This window comes from Neovison vison, chromosome 4 (assembly GCF_020171115.1).
Source record: "Neovison vison isolate M4711 chromosome 4, ASM_NN_V1, whole genome shotgun sequence".
Classification (NCBI taxonomy): Eukaryota; Metazoa; Chordata; class Mammalia; order Carnivora; family Mustelidae; genus Neogale; species Neogale vison.
The window spans coordinates 118281021-118296868 of NC_058094.1; the positions used below are offsets into that span (position 1 = coordinate 118281021).

The window sequence follows — 15848 nt, forward strand, 5'->3', positions numbered from 1 at the left end:
CCAAGTGGAAGGCATTTATAATGTGCAACGGCTGATTCGAGATATCCAGCACCTGATTAAGGGCGGATGTCAGATGTTTGCTCACACTGGAGTTTGTGTCTATGATGACTGACAAATAGAGGGGTGGCGTTAAGAGGCCACAGAGAATTTCCCATGCTGAGGCTTGTGAGATGCTCCAAACAGCAAGGTTTCCTTCTACTGGACAGGTGGAGTCTGGTTTGGTTGCTCCACATTCCTCCATGTGGAAAGTTTTGGTAGCAGAGCTCTCTCGCATGGATGCCTGGAAAGCACATGTCCATTGATCATTGCAGCTGAGGAACATGGCAGGGTCCTTCTACTGCTTTTGTGGCGATGTTGCGAGGCCTCGAGTTGACATGGAATCTCTTGCAGATGGGACACAATGTTGGTTTGTTACCATGGAGATTTTAGAAAGTGCTGGTGGCTAAGGGGTCATGCAGGATAATCCTACCCTGAGAGATTGACACAGGTCCGAGAGCACAGTTTCCTTCTGGGGACAGGAGTTTTTCTGTTGGGTGGCTCAGGGACCACATGTTGTATCATAAGTTGGTATTCCAGAAACGGCCTCTGAATACAGATGCCTGAAAACCTAAATGGAGTTCCAGTGAGGTCCTAGGGGTGTGTCAGTTTCAAACTTCAGACTCGGGAACATTGACTTGGGTATCTGCCTGGATGTAGGGAGTCAGGGTGTTTCAGACTACACATTTGTGTCCAAAGTGGCCTCCAGTATTGGGATGAGCTTAGGGGCCTTGCAGGTTTCTCCTATTCTGGAGGGTGTGAGCAACTGTGATGGGCAAAGTTTCCTTAAGGATGGCAGGCAGTCCTGTGGTGTGGCTCCAAAGACCAGATCCTGGGGGCATGTGAGCCATGGTTTGGGAGAGAAGTCTCCAAAGACAAACTTGGGTTAGGGTTAGTGGCGAGGCGATCACAGGCCTAATGCCTAGACCTAGAGGGCAGCTCGTCAGAAACTGTAAATAGGGTGACTCGAAGGTGGTAGCACAGGCTTTTATATCTGGATTGTGTTTCTCGTATGGCCTCAGAATGCAGATGTTATCTCATGGGTACATGGGAGATTTTTCCTCTCTAAGGAAAGTAGCGGCACCCAATAGTTTGGTGGCATTTTCGGGGAATAGAAGAGTGCTGTTGTCCATCTTAGGGTTGCCCCAAAATAAGGATTATTTTGGAGGATTTCCCACACTGGCTTGTGGGATGCTCCAAACAGTCAGGTTTCCTTCTACTGGACAGGGGGAGTCTGGTTTGTTTGCTCCAGGGTCCCTCATATGGAAAGTTTGGGTAGCGGAGCTCTCCCACATGGATGTCTGGAAAGCACACTTCCATTGACCATTGCAGATGAGGAACATGGCAGGTTCGATCTGGTGCCTCTGGGGCGAAGTTCCAATCAGCCTGAGTTGACATGGAGTTTCATGCTGTTGGATCACACTCCTGGTTGGTATTCATGGAGACGTTAGAATGTTGGCATAGCCCATGCAGGATTCTCCTACACTGAGTCTTGGACACAGCTACCAAGAGCAAGGTATCCTTCTGGGGACAGGTTTGGTTCTATTGTTTGGCTCAGAGACCACATGTTGGAATATAAGTTGGTTTAGGAGAACATGCCTCTGGGAACAGGTGCCTAAAAACCTAAGCTCGGGTATCGATGATGTCCTAGAGACATGTCAGGTTCAACCTTCTGACTCAGGGCCTTTGACTTGGATGCCTGCCTGGAGGCAGGTGCTCATTGTGTGTCAGAACGCGCATTTGGGTCCAGAGTGCTCTTCGAAATTGTTGGTTGTCTCAGGGGCTTTGTACTTTGCTCCTAATCTTCACGGTTTGGGCAACAGTGAATGGCATAGTTTCTTTCGGCAGGGTAGGCTCACTCACCACTTGTGGCACCAGAGTCCCCATTGTGGAGGGCATTTGGGCCAGGTCTTTGAAGACAGAAATCTGCAAATGCGAACTAGGGTTCAGATGAGGGCCGAGGTGATCACAGGCATGATCTGCAGCTCATAGCACAGAGGCCCGATCTGCAGGCCCTGAGTGCAACTCATAGTGTACTGAAATTAAGATGTCATGGAGGTGGTATCACAGGCTTTTCTGTCTGAATTGTGTATCCAGGATGGCCACAAAAGATAGGGGAGGCTTCATGGGGCCATGGGAGATTCTTCGTCTTGGGGATAATGCCCAGCTCCCAAGAGTTTGGTGTCTCTGGGGGAAGGAAAGACTGCTGTTTCCCATCTCAGGAGACCCCAAAAAGAGGGAACCCAAAGACAGGTTCTTGGTCTTGGTGCCAGGAAAAAATGAACAAGGGTGAGGATTTGGCCCTTAGGACATGGCAGGCCTGCTCGGCGGGCTCCTGGTCCAGCTACCAAGGGGTTTTTTGAAAGAATGCTCAGGCTTAGGGTCACAATGTCTGTTTGTGCCCAGGGCGGCTCCCATGAGTGGCCGTAGTCTAATGGACACTGCAGCTTGTTCCCACTCTGAGTGTTGGACACCCATCTCAACAGCCAGGTTCCTGCCTTCGGGAAGGAGGAGTACTTTTGTGCTTCAGGTTCCCCCTTAGGCAGGGATTTGATCTTCGGTATGAGAACAGATTCCTGAATACCCATGTTGAGTAGAGATGATGGCTACCAGGCCATGTTAGGTCCCACCTGCAGGATAGAGGGCCCACTGTGCATGGCTGTCTGGAGGTCATGGCTCAGGCTGTGTCAGACATAGCCTGAGTGCCCATGGCGGCCTATGATATTAGGGTGCCATCAAGGGCCATGCAGGTGGATCCTCATGTGGGGTTTCTGGGCAGACTCACCAGGCACATCTTCTGTCTCTGGGGTTCGCAGAATGCTGCGTTTTGGCTCCAGAATTCCCTGTCAAGAAGGCTTGGTGACCAGGACAGTGAGGATAACATTGTAAACACAAGATACGGTTAAATTCAGTGCCAAGCGGAAGGCAGCCAGTGTGCAGCGGCTGACTCGAGATACCAGCACCTGAGTAAGGGCGGATGTCAGATGCTTGCTCTCACTGGACTTTGTGTCTATGAGGACCACCAAATGGAGGGGTGGCGTCATGAGGCCATGGAGGATTTCCCACGCTGGTACTTGTGAAATGCTCCAAACAGCAAAGTTTCCTTGTACTGGACAGGGGGAGTCTGGTTTGTTGGCTCCAGGGTCCCCATATGGAAAGTTTGGGTAGCAGAGCTCTCCTGTATGGATGCCTGAAAAGCACACCTCCATTGACCATTGCAGCTGAGGAACATGGCAGGTTCCTTTTGGTGGCTCTGGGGCGAGGTTCCAAGTGGCCTAAGTTGACATGGAGTTTCATGCTGTTGGATAATAATGTTGGTTTGTATCCAGGGAGATGTTAGAATGTTGGGCTAGTCAGGGGCCATGCATGATTCTCCTACACTGAGTCTTGGACACAGCTACCAAGAGCAAGATATCCTTCTGGGGACAGGAGGGGTTCTGTTGTGTGGCTCAGGGACCCCATGTTGTAATATAACTTGGTATTGGAGAACAGCCCTCTGGGGAAAGGCACCTGAAAATCTAAGCTAGGATATCGATGAAGTCCGAGGGGCATGTCAGGTTCAATCTTCTGACTCAGGGACTTTGACTTGATTATCTGCTTGGAGGCAGGTGCTCATGGTGTGCCAGCATGCACATTTTGGTACAATTTTCCTCGCAATTGAGGTGTGTTCAGGGGCTTTGTACATTGCTCCTAATCCTCAGGGTTTGGACAACAGTGAAGGTCATAGTTTCCTTGGGGAGGATAGGCACAGTGGTCCGTTGTGGCTCCAGAGGCCCCATCCTGGAGGGCATGCGGGCCATGGCTTTGGGGACAGAAATCTGCAAATGGGAACTAGGGTTAGGGTGATGGCCGAGGTGATGACAGGCCTGATTTGCAGGCCCTGAGGGCAGCTCATAGTGTACTGAAATTAAGGTGTCTTGAAGGTGGTAGTGCAGGCTTTTCTGTCGGGATTCTGTTTCCAGGAAGGTCGCCAATGGTAGGAGTGTCTTCATGAAGGCATGGGAGATCCTTTGTCTCTGGGGATTCTGATTAGGTCCCAAGAGTTTGGTGTCTCAGGGGGAAGGGAAGACTGCTGTTTTCTGTCTCAGGGAACCCCCAGATGTGGGATTCCAGAGACAGGTTCTGGGTCTGGGCGCCATGAAACATGAACAAGGATGAGCATTTGGCACTAGGAACCTGGCAGGCATGCTTGGCAGGCTCCTGGTCTAGCTACCGAGGTGTTTTGTTTTTTAATCAGGCTCATGCTAAGGGTCACAATGTCTGTTTGTTCCCAAAACAGTTACCATGTGTGGCCGTGGTCTGGTGGGCCATGCAGCTGGTTCCCACTCTGAGGGTTGGACACCCATCTCATAAACCAAGTTTCCTGCCATTGGGAATGAGAAGTACTCTTGTGCATCAGCTTCCCCAATAGTCAGCGATTCAAGCTACAGTCTGGGGAGAGATGCCTGAATATCCAGGTTGAGTAGATGTGATGGCATCGGGCCAAGTCAGGTCCCACCAGCAGGTTATGAGGCCCACTGTCCGTGTGACTGACTGAAGGTCGTGGTTCAGGCTGTGTCAGAGAGAGCCTCAGTGCCCTTGGTGGCCTATGATATTAGGGTGCTGTAGAGGGCCATGCAGGTGGATCCTCATGTGGGGTTTCTGGGCAGACCCACAAGACACGTCTTCTTTTTGTTTCTCATGCAGTATGCTGCATTGTTGCTCAAGAATTCCCTATCATGAGGGCTTGTGAGTCAGGAGGGTGAGGATGGAATTGTCAACACAAGGTATGGTTAAATTCAGTGCAAAGCAGAAGGCAGTTCCAGTGTGTAGTGGCTGATTCGAGATATCCAGCACCTGAGTAAGGTGAGATGTCAGATGTTTGCTCACACTGGAGTTTGTGTTTAAGATGACCACCAAAAGGAGGGGTGTCGTCTGGAGGCTATGGAACATGTGCCACCCTGGGGCTTTTGATGTGCTCCAAACAGCAAGGTTTCCTTCTATTGGGCAGGGCGAGTTTGGTTTGTTTGCTCCACCATCCCCCATAAGGAAAGTTTGGGTAGCAGAGCTCTCCTGCATGGAAGCCTGGAAAGCACAACTCCACTGATCATTGCAGCTGAAGAACATGGCAGGTTCTATCTGGTGGTTCCGGGACGAAGTTCCTTGCTGCCAGAGATGACATGGAGTTTCATGCTTTTGGATCACAATGCTTGTTTGTATCCAGGGAGAGGTTAGAATGTTGGGCTGGTCAGGGGCCATGCAGGATTCTCTTACACTGAGTCTTGGACACAGCTACTAAGAGCAAGGTATCCTTCTGGGGACAGGAGGGGTTCTGTTGTGTGGAATATAAGTTGGAATATAAGTTGGTATTGGAGAACAGGCCTCTGGGGACAGGCATCTGAAAATCCAAATTAGGGTATCGATGAAGTCCTGACAGGGCATGTCAGGTTCAATATTCTGACTCAGAGCCTTTGACTTGGATTTCTGCCTGGAGGCAGGTGCTCATTGTGTATCGGAATACGCATTTCGGTCCAGAACATACTTTGAAATTGAGGTGGGCTCTGGGGCTTTTACTTTGCTCTTAATCTTCAGGGTTTGGGCAACAGTAAGTGTAAAGACTTCTTCAGGAGGGTTGGCACAATCATCTGGTGTTGCACCAGTGGCCCCATCCTGGAGGGCATGTGTGCCAGGGCTTTGGGAACAGAAATCTGCCAAGGCAAACTAGGGTTAGGGTTAGGGCCAAGGTGATCACAGTCCCGACCTGCAGGCCCTGAGGGCATCTCATAGTGTACTGAAATTAAGGTGTCATGGAAGCAATAGTGCAGGCTTTTCTGTCTGGACTGTCCAGGATGGTCTCAAAAAGCAGGGTTGGCTTCATGGGGCCATGGGAGATTCTTCGTCTCTAGGGATTCTGCCCAGCTCCAAAGAGTTTGGTGTCTCTGGGGGAAGGGAAGTCTGTGGTTTTCCATCTCAGAGGGCTCCCAAAAGAGGGATTCCAGAGATAGGTTCTAGGTCTGGGTGCCTGGCAAACACGAACGAATGTGAGGATTTGGCCCTAGGGACCTGGAAGTTCCGCTCTACGGGCTCCCGGTCCAGCTACCCAGGGGGTTTGTTTGAAAGCAGGATCATGCTGAGGGTCACAATGCCTGTTTGTGCCCAGGGTGGCTCCGATAAGTGGCTGTGGTCTCATGGGCCATACAGTTGGTTCCCACTCTGAGGGCTGGACACCCATCTCAGAAGCCAGGTTTCCTGTCATCAAGAAGGTGGAGTACCCTTGTGCATCAGGTTCACCCATATTCAGGGATTTGAGCTACGGTCTGGGAGAGATGCCTGAATATCCAGGTTGAGTAGATGTGACGGCTTTGGGCCAAGACAGGTCCCACCACCAGCAGGTTATGGGGCCCAATGTTCGCTTGCCTAACTGGAGGTCGTGACTCAGGCTGTGCCAGACAGAGCCTGAGTGCCGTGGTGGCCTATGATATTAGGGTGCCATCGAAGGCCATGCAGGTGGATCCTCATGTGGAGTTTCTGGGAAGACTCAGCGGGAACATCTTCTTTCTGTGGGGTAGGCAGAAAACTGGTTGTGGCCCCAGAATTGACTAACAAGAGGGCTTGTGGACCAGGAGGGTGAGGTTGGAATGGTAAACACAAGCTACGGTTAAATTCAGTGCCAAGTGGAAGGAAGATCCAGTGTGCAGTGGCTGATTCGAGATACCCAGTACCCGTGTTAGGGCGGATGTCAGATGTTTGTTCACACTGTAGTTTGTGTCTATGATGACCGCCAAATTGGGGGTAGCGTCATGAGATCATGGATGATTTCCCACGGTGGGGCTTGTGAGATGCTCCAAACAGCAAGGCTCTCTTCTACCAGACAGGGGCAGTCTGGTTTGTTTGGCCACGGTCCCCCGTATAGGAAGTTTGGGTAGCAGAGCTCTCCCACCCATGAGGCCTGGGAAGCACACCTCCATTGACCATTGCAGTTGAGGAACATGACTGTTTTGATCTGGTGGCTGTGGAGAGAAGCCCCAAGGGGGCTGATTTGACATGGAGTTTTAGGCTGTTGGATCACAAAGCTGGTTTATATACAGGGAGATGTTAGAATGTTGGGGTGGTCAGGGGTCATGCAGGGTTCTCCTACACTGAGTTTTAGACACAGCTACCAAAAGCAAGGCATCCTTCTGGGGACAGAAGGGGTTCTCTTTTGTGGCTCTGTTTTGTGTATATTGGAATATAACTTGGTATTGGAGAACAGTCCTCTGGGGAAAGGTGCCTGAAAATCTAAGCTAGGGTATTGATGAAGACTTAGGGGCATGTCAGTTTCAATCTTCTGACTCAGGGCCATTGACTTGGGTGTCTGCCTGGATGTAGGTCATCAGGGTGTTTCAAACAGCACATTTGCGTCCAGAGCAGCCTCGAATATTGGGGTGGGCTCAGGAGCCTTGCTGGTTTCTCCTAATCTGGAGGGTTTGGTCAACTGTGACGTGCACAGTTTCCTTTGGGATGGCAGGCCTAACCCTAACCCTAACCCTAAACCTAACCACCCAAGGGAACTCAAACCAAATTGACCATCTAGGGGGACTCGAACCCCCCGACCACTCAGAGGGACTCGAACCCTTTGTCCATCTAGGGGAACTCGAAACCCTTAACTGCCCAAAGGGATTCGAACCCCCCGACCACCCAGGGGGACTCAAACCCCTTGACCGTCTAGGGGCACTCGAACCCCCTGAACGTCTAGGGGTACTTGAACCCCCAGACTGCCTATGGGGACTCAAACCCCCCAGTAGAACCCTGACAGACCAGGAGGACTCAAACACCCCAGTGACCGCCTAGGGGGACTCAAAACACCCGACCAGCAAGGGGGACTTGAACCCCCCTGTCAATCTACAAGCAGAGGGATGGGGCATCCCCGCATCCACTCCAGCCCTGGGGAGCACGGCTGCATCCATCTTCTCCCTGGTAGGCCATACCCTGGAGCTCCAATCAGACAGACAGACTGTGATCTTACCTCCAGAGGCTTTTCCCAAAAATTCCAATGCTGGCTCAGTTATCGTCATTGGAATCCGGGTGCCCCCTCCAATGTTGGTCTGTAATGAAAGGAACAGGACTGATACAAAGCGAAGGTCAAGCAAACCTTTATTTCGCACCAAGCATCGAGAATCAAACTGACCGGTCAGGGCTGTCTCATGCAAAGAGGCGACCCCTTGCAGCATCACAGACTAAGTTTTATAGAGATAGTTTAGTCGGGCGATACGCAGGTGGCCAATGAGTTTTCAATACACAGAGAACACTGCACATTCATTCTAAGCCTGCCACACACAGAAAAAAAAAATGCTAGGTAACACACGGGTGCCCAATTGAATTTCAATTTACCCTAGTAGATATATGCTTGCCCCACTGATTGGATGTCTTCACATGGCCTGACCCGCCCTTGTGTCTATGCTTTGCAAGTAAGGTCCTCTAGGAAGGGCGGGGTCAATCTAAGTTTACTGCATAGGGTCAATATAAGTTCACTACATAAACACAAAATGACTCCGTCTGGCTAATCAAACCCTCACAGGGGAACCTTTAGCACAATAGAGAAATCCTTCTTCCAGATGGCAGAAACCTGGCTGTTGAGATGGGTGTCCAACACTCAGAGTGGGAGCCAGCTGCATGGCCAATGAGACCATGACAACTCCTGAGGGCAGCCCTGGGCACAAACAGGCATTGTGAGCCTCAGCCTGAGCATGCTTTCAAACAATCACTCTCAGATGCACCAGCAGGATCCCGCATTGCAGACCTGGTATGCCCCAGGCCCAAATCCTAAATATTGGTGGGATTTTCCAGGTGCCCAGACCCAGAGCCCGTCTCTGGAATCCCTGTTTTGGGGCACCCTGAAGATGGAAAACAGCACTCATCCCTTCCCCGAGAAAGCCACCAAATGATTGTGATCCACCAGGATCCTTAGAGAGGAAAAAATCTCCCATGGCCTCATGAGACCACACATGCATTCTGAGGCTATTCTAGACACAAAATCCAGATAGAAAAGCCTTTGCTACCGCCTTCCAGTCACCAAAGTTACAGTTCCTGAAGAGCTGCCCTCCAGGTTTACGCATTGGGCCTGCAATCACCTCACCACTACCCCTAAGCTGATTTGGGTTTTCAGACTTCTCTCCCAAAACCATAGTTCACATGTCCTCCAGGATGGGAACTCTAAAGCCACAACACAGGACTCTTCCTGCCATCTCCAAGAAAAGTGGCCTGTCACAGTTGCCCAAACCCTCTAGATTAGGATAAAATTGGAGGGCCCCTGAGCCCATTCCAATATTGGAGGCTGCTCTGGATGCAAATGTGGAGTTGGAAACACCCTGATCACCTCCATCCAGGCAGACACCCACGTCAATGGTCCTGAGTCAGAAGATTGAACCTGACATGCCCCTAGCACTTCATTGGAACCCTAGAATAAGTTTTCAGGCATCTTTCCTCAGAGGCCTGTTCTGGAATACCACCTTAAAATACAACTTTTGGTCCCTGAGCCACACAACAGTACTTGTCCTTTCCCCAGAAACTAACTGTGAATACGACCTGTGCCAATCCTGCAGGATAGGAGAATACTGCATGGCACATTAGACACCAGCACATTTTATGATCTCCCTGGTAACAAACCGGCATTGTGGCCCATTTGAAAGAGATTCCATGTCAATTCAAGGCCTTGGTACTTCGCCCAAGAACCACTAGAACAAACCTGCCATGTACCTTAGCTGAAATGGTCAATGGAGTTGTGCTTTCCAGGCATCCATGTCAGAGAGCTCTGCTACCCAAACATTCCACATGGGGGACCCTGGAGCAAACAAACCACACTCCACATTTCCAGTAGAAGGAAGCTTTGCTGTTTGGAGTATCTCACAAGCCTCAGCATGGGAAATCCTCTGTGGCCTTTTGACGTCACTTCCCTCCATTTGTCAGTCATCATAGACACAAAGTCCAGTGTGAGCAAACCTGTGACATCCGCCCTTAATCAGGTGCTGGATATCTCGAATACACCGATGCACATTGGAACTGCCTTCTGCTTGCACTGAATTGAACCATAGCTTGTGTTTACAATTCCATCCTCACTCTACTTGTCCCCAAGACCTCTTGATAGGGAATTCTAGAGCCAAAACACAGCATTCTGCCTTCCCCATAGAAAGAAGAAGGGACTCGTGGGTCTGCCCAGAAACACCACAAAATATCAATCTGCACGGCCCTCAGGGAACCCCGGTTAATAGGCTGCCATGGCCATTAGTGTGCTATGTGACAGAGCCTGGGGAACGACCTCGTGTAAGCCACCCAAAGAGCGGTCCCCATATACAGTTTGTGAGACCGGTCATTGCCCAAGTCCGTTAACTCTACCTATCCTTGGTATTCAGGCACATGTCCCTAGACATTTGCTGGAATCCCTGCCAAAAGGGGACCCTGAAGCACAATAGAGAATTTCTCCTTCCCCATGGCAGGAAACCTGGTTGTTGGGATGGGTGTCCAACCCTCAGAGTGGGAGAGAGCTACAAGGCCATTGAGACCACGCACACTCTTGAAGACTACCCTAGACAGAAACAGGCACGGTGACCCTCATCTTGATCATGCTTTCAAATAAGCCCTCTCAGATGTAACAACAGGATCCCGCATTGCAGGCCTGGTACGCTACTAGTCCCAAATCCAAAACTTGGTGGGGTTTTTTCAGGCGCCCAGACCCAGAGCCCGTCTCTGGAATCCCTGTTTTGGGGCACTCCTAAGATGGAAAAGAGCAGTCATCCTTTCCCTGAAAAATACACAAAACTATGGGGAGCCGCCAGGACCTGAGAAAGGAAAAATCTCTCATGGACCCATGAGACAACACCTGCATTCCCAGGCCATCCTGAACACACAGTCCAGATAGAAAAGCCTGTGCTACTGCCTTCTGGTCACTGTAATTACAGTTCCTGACGAGCTGCCATCCATGTCTACACATTGGGCCTTACATCATCTCGCCACTAACCCTAACCCGATTTGTGTTTGCAGACTTGTCTCCCTAAACCATGGCTCACATGCCCTGAAGGATGGTCTGTGGAGCCAAACCACAGGACTGTGGCTGCCATCCTCAAGGAAACTGTGCCCGTAACAGTTGCCCAAACCTTTCAAATCAGGAGAAACCTGCAAGGCCCCTGAGCCCTCACCAATATTGACGGCCCCTCTGCACGGAAATGCACAGTCTGAAATGCTCTGATCACATACAACCAGGAGACAGCCAAGTCAATTGTCCTGAGTCAGAAGATTGAACCTGACATGCCCCTAGGAACTCATTGGAACTCTAGATTAGGTTTTCAGGCATCTGTCCTCAGGGTCCTGTTCTGGAATACCAATTTATGATACAGCATGTGGTCCCTGAGCCACACAACAGAACATCTCCTGTCCCCAGAAAGACACCGTGCTTTTCTTCCTATGGCAAACCCTCAGGTTAGGAGAATCCTAGCCACCAGTACATGATAAGATCTCCCTGGTACAAATCCAGCATGTGACCCATCTTCAATAGATTCCATGTCAACTCAAGGCCTTGGTACTTCACACCAGAGCCACCAGAACGAACCTTCCATGTTCCTCAGCTGCAATGGAGAATGGAGGTGTGCGTCTAGGCATCCACGCGGGAGTGCTCTGCTACACAACCTTTCCAAATGGGGGACTCTGGAACAAACAAACCAGGCTCCACCTGTCCAATAATAGGAAACCTTGCTGGAGCACCTCACAAGCCTCAGCATGGGAAATGCCCCATGGCCTCTTGACGCCACCCCTCCATTTGTTAATCATCATAGACACAAACTCCAGCGTGAGCAAACATCTGACATCTGTCTTTACTCAGGTGGTGGATATTCGAATCAGCCGCTGCACACTGGAATTGCCTTTCGCTTGGCCCTGAATTTAACCGTAGCTTGGGTTTACAATTCCATCCTCACCCTAGTAGTTCGAAGGCCGTCTTGATAGGGAACACTAGAGCCACAATGCAGCATTCTGACTTCCCCATAGAAAGAACAGCGTGTTGAGTCTGCCCAGAAACTCCACATGAAAATCATTCTACTTAGTCCTCCAGGGAACCCCGATTTATATGCTGCCCTGGCCACTAGTGCTGTGTCTGACAGAGCCTGAGCCCAGACCTCATGTCAGCTACCCAGAGGGCGGGTCCCATATCCAGCATGTGAGACCAGCCATGATCCAAGACCGTCATCTCTACCCATCCTTGGTATTCAGGCATCTGTCTCCAGACCTATGCTGGAATCCCTGCCAATGGGGGAGCCTGAAGCAAAATAGAGAACTCCTCCTTCCCCATGGCAGGAATCCACTCTGTTAGGATGGGTGTACAACTCTCAGAGTGGGAGCCAGCTGCATGGCCAATGAGACCATGCCCACTCGTGAGGGCCGCACTGGGCACAAGCAGGCATTGTGACCCTCACCCTGAGGATGCTTTCAACCAAACTTTCTCAGTTGCACCTCTTAGTTGCACAGTTTGGGCAACTTTGACGGGCACAGTTTCCTTGGGGATGGCAGCCACAGTCCTATGGTTTGGCTCCACAGACCACATCCTTCAGGTCATGTGAGCAATGTTTTTGGGAGACAAGTCTGCAAACACAAATCGGGTTAGGGTTAGTGGCGAGGTGATCTAAGGCCCAATTGCATACGTGGTACTCCCCTGGGCCCAAACGCTACCCTTCGTGGGATTTTCCAGGCACCCAGACCTACAGCCCCTCTCTGGAATCCCTGTTTAGGGGAACCCCTAAGATAGAAAACAGCAATCTTCCCTTCCCCGAGAAAGTCACCAAACTCTGGGGAGCCACCAGGATCCCTAGATAGGAAAAATCTCTCATGGACTCATGAGATCACACATGCATTCTGAGGCCATCCTGGAAACACAATCCAGATACAAAAGCCTGTGCTACCACCTTCGAGTCAACCGATTTACAATTCCTGACGAGCTGCCCTCCAGGTCGATGCATTGGGTCTGAGATCACCTGGCAACTAACCCTAACCCGAGTTTGTGTTTGCAGAATTCTCTCTCAAAACCATTGCTAACATGCCCTCCAGGATGGGGTCACTGGAGCCTCACCACAGATCTGTGTCTGCCATCCCCAAGGAAATTGTGCCCATCACAGTTGCCCAAACCATCCAGATTAGGAGAAAAATGCAAGGCCCCTGAGATCACTCCAATACTGGAGGCCGCTATGGATGAAAATGCACAGTCTGAAACACCCCTGATTACCTGAATCCAGGCAGACACCCAAGTTAATGGTCCTGAGTCAGAAGATTGAAACTGACATGCCCCTAGGACTTCACTGGACCCCTAGATTAGGTTTTCAGACATCTGTCGTCAGAGGCCTGTCCTAGAATACGAACTTATGATACACCATGTGGTCCCTGAACCCCACAACAGAACATCTCCTGTCTTCAGTTGGAACCCGTGCTCTTGGACCTGTGTCAAACGCTCAGGGTACATGAATCCTACAGGGCCGCATAGACACCAGCACATTCTAAGATCTCACTGGTAACAAACCTGCATTGTGCTACATCTCCTTAAGCCTCCATGTCAACTCAAAGCATTGGTACTTTGCCCAAGAGCCACCAGAACGAATCTGCCATTTTCCTCAGCTGCAATGGTCAATGGAGGTGTGCTTTCCAGGCATCCATGTGGGAGTGCTCTGCTACCCAAACTTTCAATATGGGGAGCCCTAGAGTAAACAAACCAGACTCCCCCTGTCCGTTAGAAAGAAACCTTGCTGTTTGGAGCATCTAACAATCCCCAGCATGGGAAATCCTCCATGGCCTCTTTTTTTTTTTTTTTTTTTCTCATTAAACTTTTGTTTTAATGGGTCTCAAAATTCTGTGACAGATTTTTGGTCAAGTTGTTTCTATTAAAAAGTACTGATTTTAAAAACTAATAACTTAAAACTGCCACACACACACAAAAAAAACAAATGGTCCACAAAATATTCTCCTTTCTTTCTGAAGGTTTTATGATGCATTGCTCTCATTAACCAGTCTTTTACTATTAAACTTAAATGGCCAATTGACACAAACAGTTTTGAGACCGTTCTTCCACCACTGATTAAGACTGGGGTGGCAGGTATTGGGGATAATATTCATTTAGCCTTCTGAGCTTTCTGGGCAGATTTGGTGACCTTACCAGCTCCAGCTGCCTTCTTGTCCACTGCTTTGATGACACCCACAGCAACCATCTGTCTCATGTCACAAACAGCGAAACGGCCCAGAGGAGGATAGTCAAAGAAGCTCTCAACACACATAGGCTTGCCAAGAATCATATCAACAATGGCAGCATCACCAGATTTCAAGAACTTGGGACCATCTTCCAGCTTTTTTCCAGAACGACAATCTCTCTTCTCTTTCAGCTCAGCAAACTTGCAAGCAATGTGAGCTGTGTGATAATCCAGCACAGGTGCATATCCAACACTAAATTGGCCTGGATGGTTCAGGTAATCACCTGAGCTGTGAAGCCAGCTGCTTCCATTGGTGGGTCATTTTTGCTGTCACCAGCCACATTGCCATGACGAACATCTTTGACAGATACGTTCTTGACATTGAAGCCCACATTGTCCCCAGGAAGAGCCTCACTCAAAGATTCATGGTGCATTTCAACAGACTTGACTTCAGTTGTAACATTGATTGGAGCAAAAGTGACCACCATGCCAGGCTTAAGAACACCAGTCTCCACTCGGCCCACAGGGACAGTACCAATACCACCAATTTTGTAGACGTCCTGGAGAGGCAGACGCAAGGGCTTGTCAGTTGGACGAGTTGGTGGCAGAATGAAATCCAGAACTTCAAGCAGTGTGGTTCCACTGGCATTCCCATCTTTACGGGTGACTTTCCATCCCTTGAACCAAGGCATATTATCACTTGGCTCCAGCATGTTGTCACAATTCCAACCAGAAATTGGCACAAATGCTACTGTGTAGGGGTTGTAGCCAATTTTCTTAATGTAGGTGTTAAGTTCTTTAACGATTTTCTCATATCTCTTCTGGCTGTAGGGTGGCTCAATGGAATCCATTTTGTTAACACCAACAATTAGTTGTTTTACACCCAGTGTGTAAGCCAGAAGGGCATGCTCACGGGTCTGCCCATTCTTGGAGATACCTGCTTCAAATTCACCAACACCAGCAGCAACAATCAGGACAGCACAGTCAGTCTGGGCTGTGCCTGTAATCATGTTTTTGATAAAGTCTTTGTGTCCTGAAGCATCAGTGATAGTCACATAATACTTGCTGGTCTCGAATTTCCACAGGGAGATGTCAATGGTGATACCACGTTCACGTTCAGCTTTCAGTTTATCCAAGACCCAGGCATACTTGAAGGAGACTTTTCCCATCTCAACAGCCTCCTTCTCGAATTTTTCGATAGTCCTTTTATCGATCCCACCACATTTGTAGATCAGATGACCAATAGTGGTAGACTTGCCCGAATCTATGTGTCTGATGACAACAATGTTGATATGAGTCTTTTCCTTCCCCATTCTGGTTTAGGGTGAGCGGTGGTTTTCACGACACCTGTGTTCTGGCGGCAAACCCATTGCGAAAAAGCCTCCATGGCCTCTTGATGACACCACTTTATTTGTCAGTCATCATAGACACAAACTCCAGTGTGGGCAAACATCTGACATACACCCTTACTCAGGTGCTGGATATTCAAATAAGCTGCTGTACGCTGGAACTGCCTTTTGTTTGGCACTGAATTGAAAAGGAGCTTGGGTTTACAATTTCATCCTCACCCTCCAGGTCTGCAAGCCCTCTTGACAATGAATTCTGGAGCCACAACGCAGCATTCTACCTTCCCCATAA

The 15848-nt window shown here is 49.7% G+C and overlaps 1 pseudogene; it reads right to left on the minus strand.

The window, feature by feature from the left end:
* Window positions 1-14023: 14023 nt before the first annotated feature.
* On the minus strand, window positions 14024-15544 carry LOC122904622 (annotated as a pseudogene).
* Between the last annotated feature and the right edge of the window lie 304 nt (window positions 15545-15848).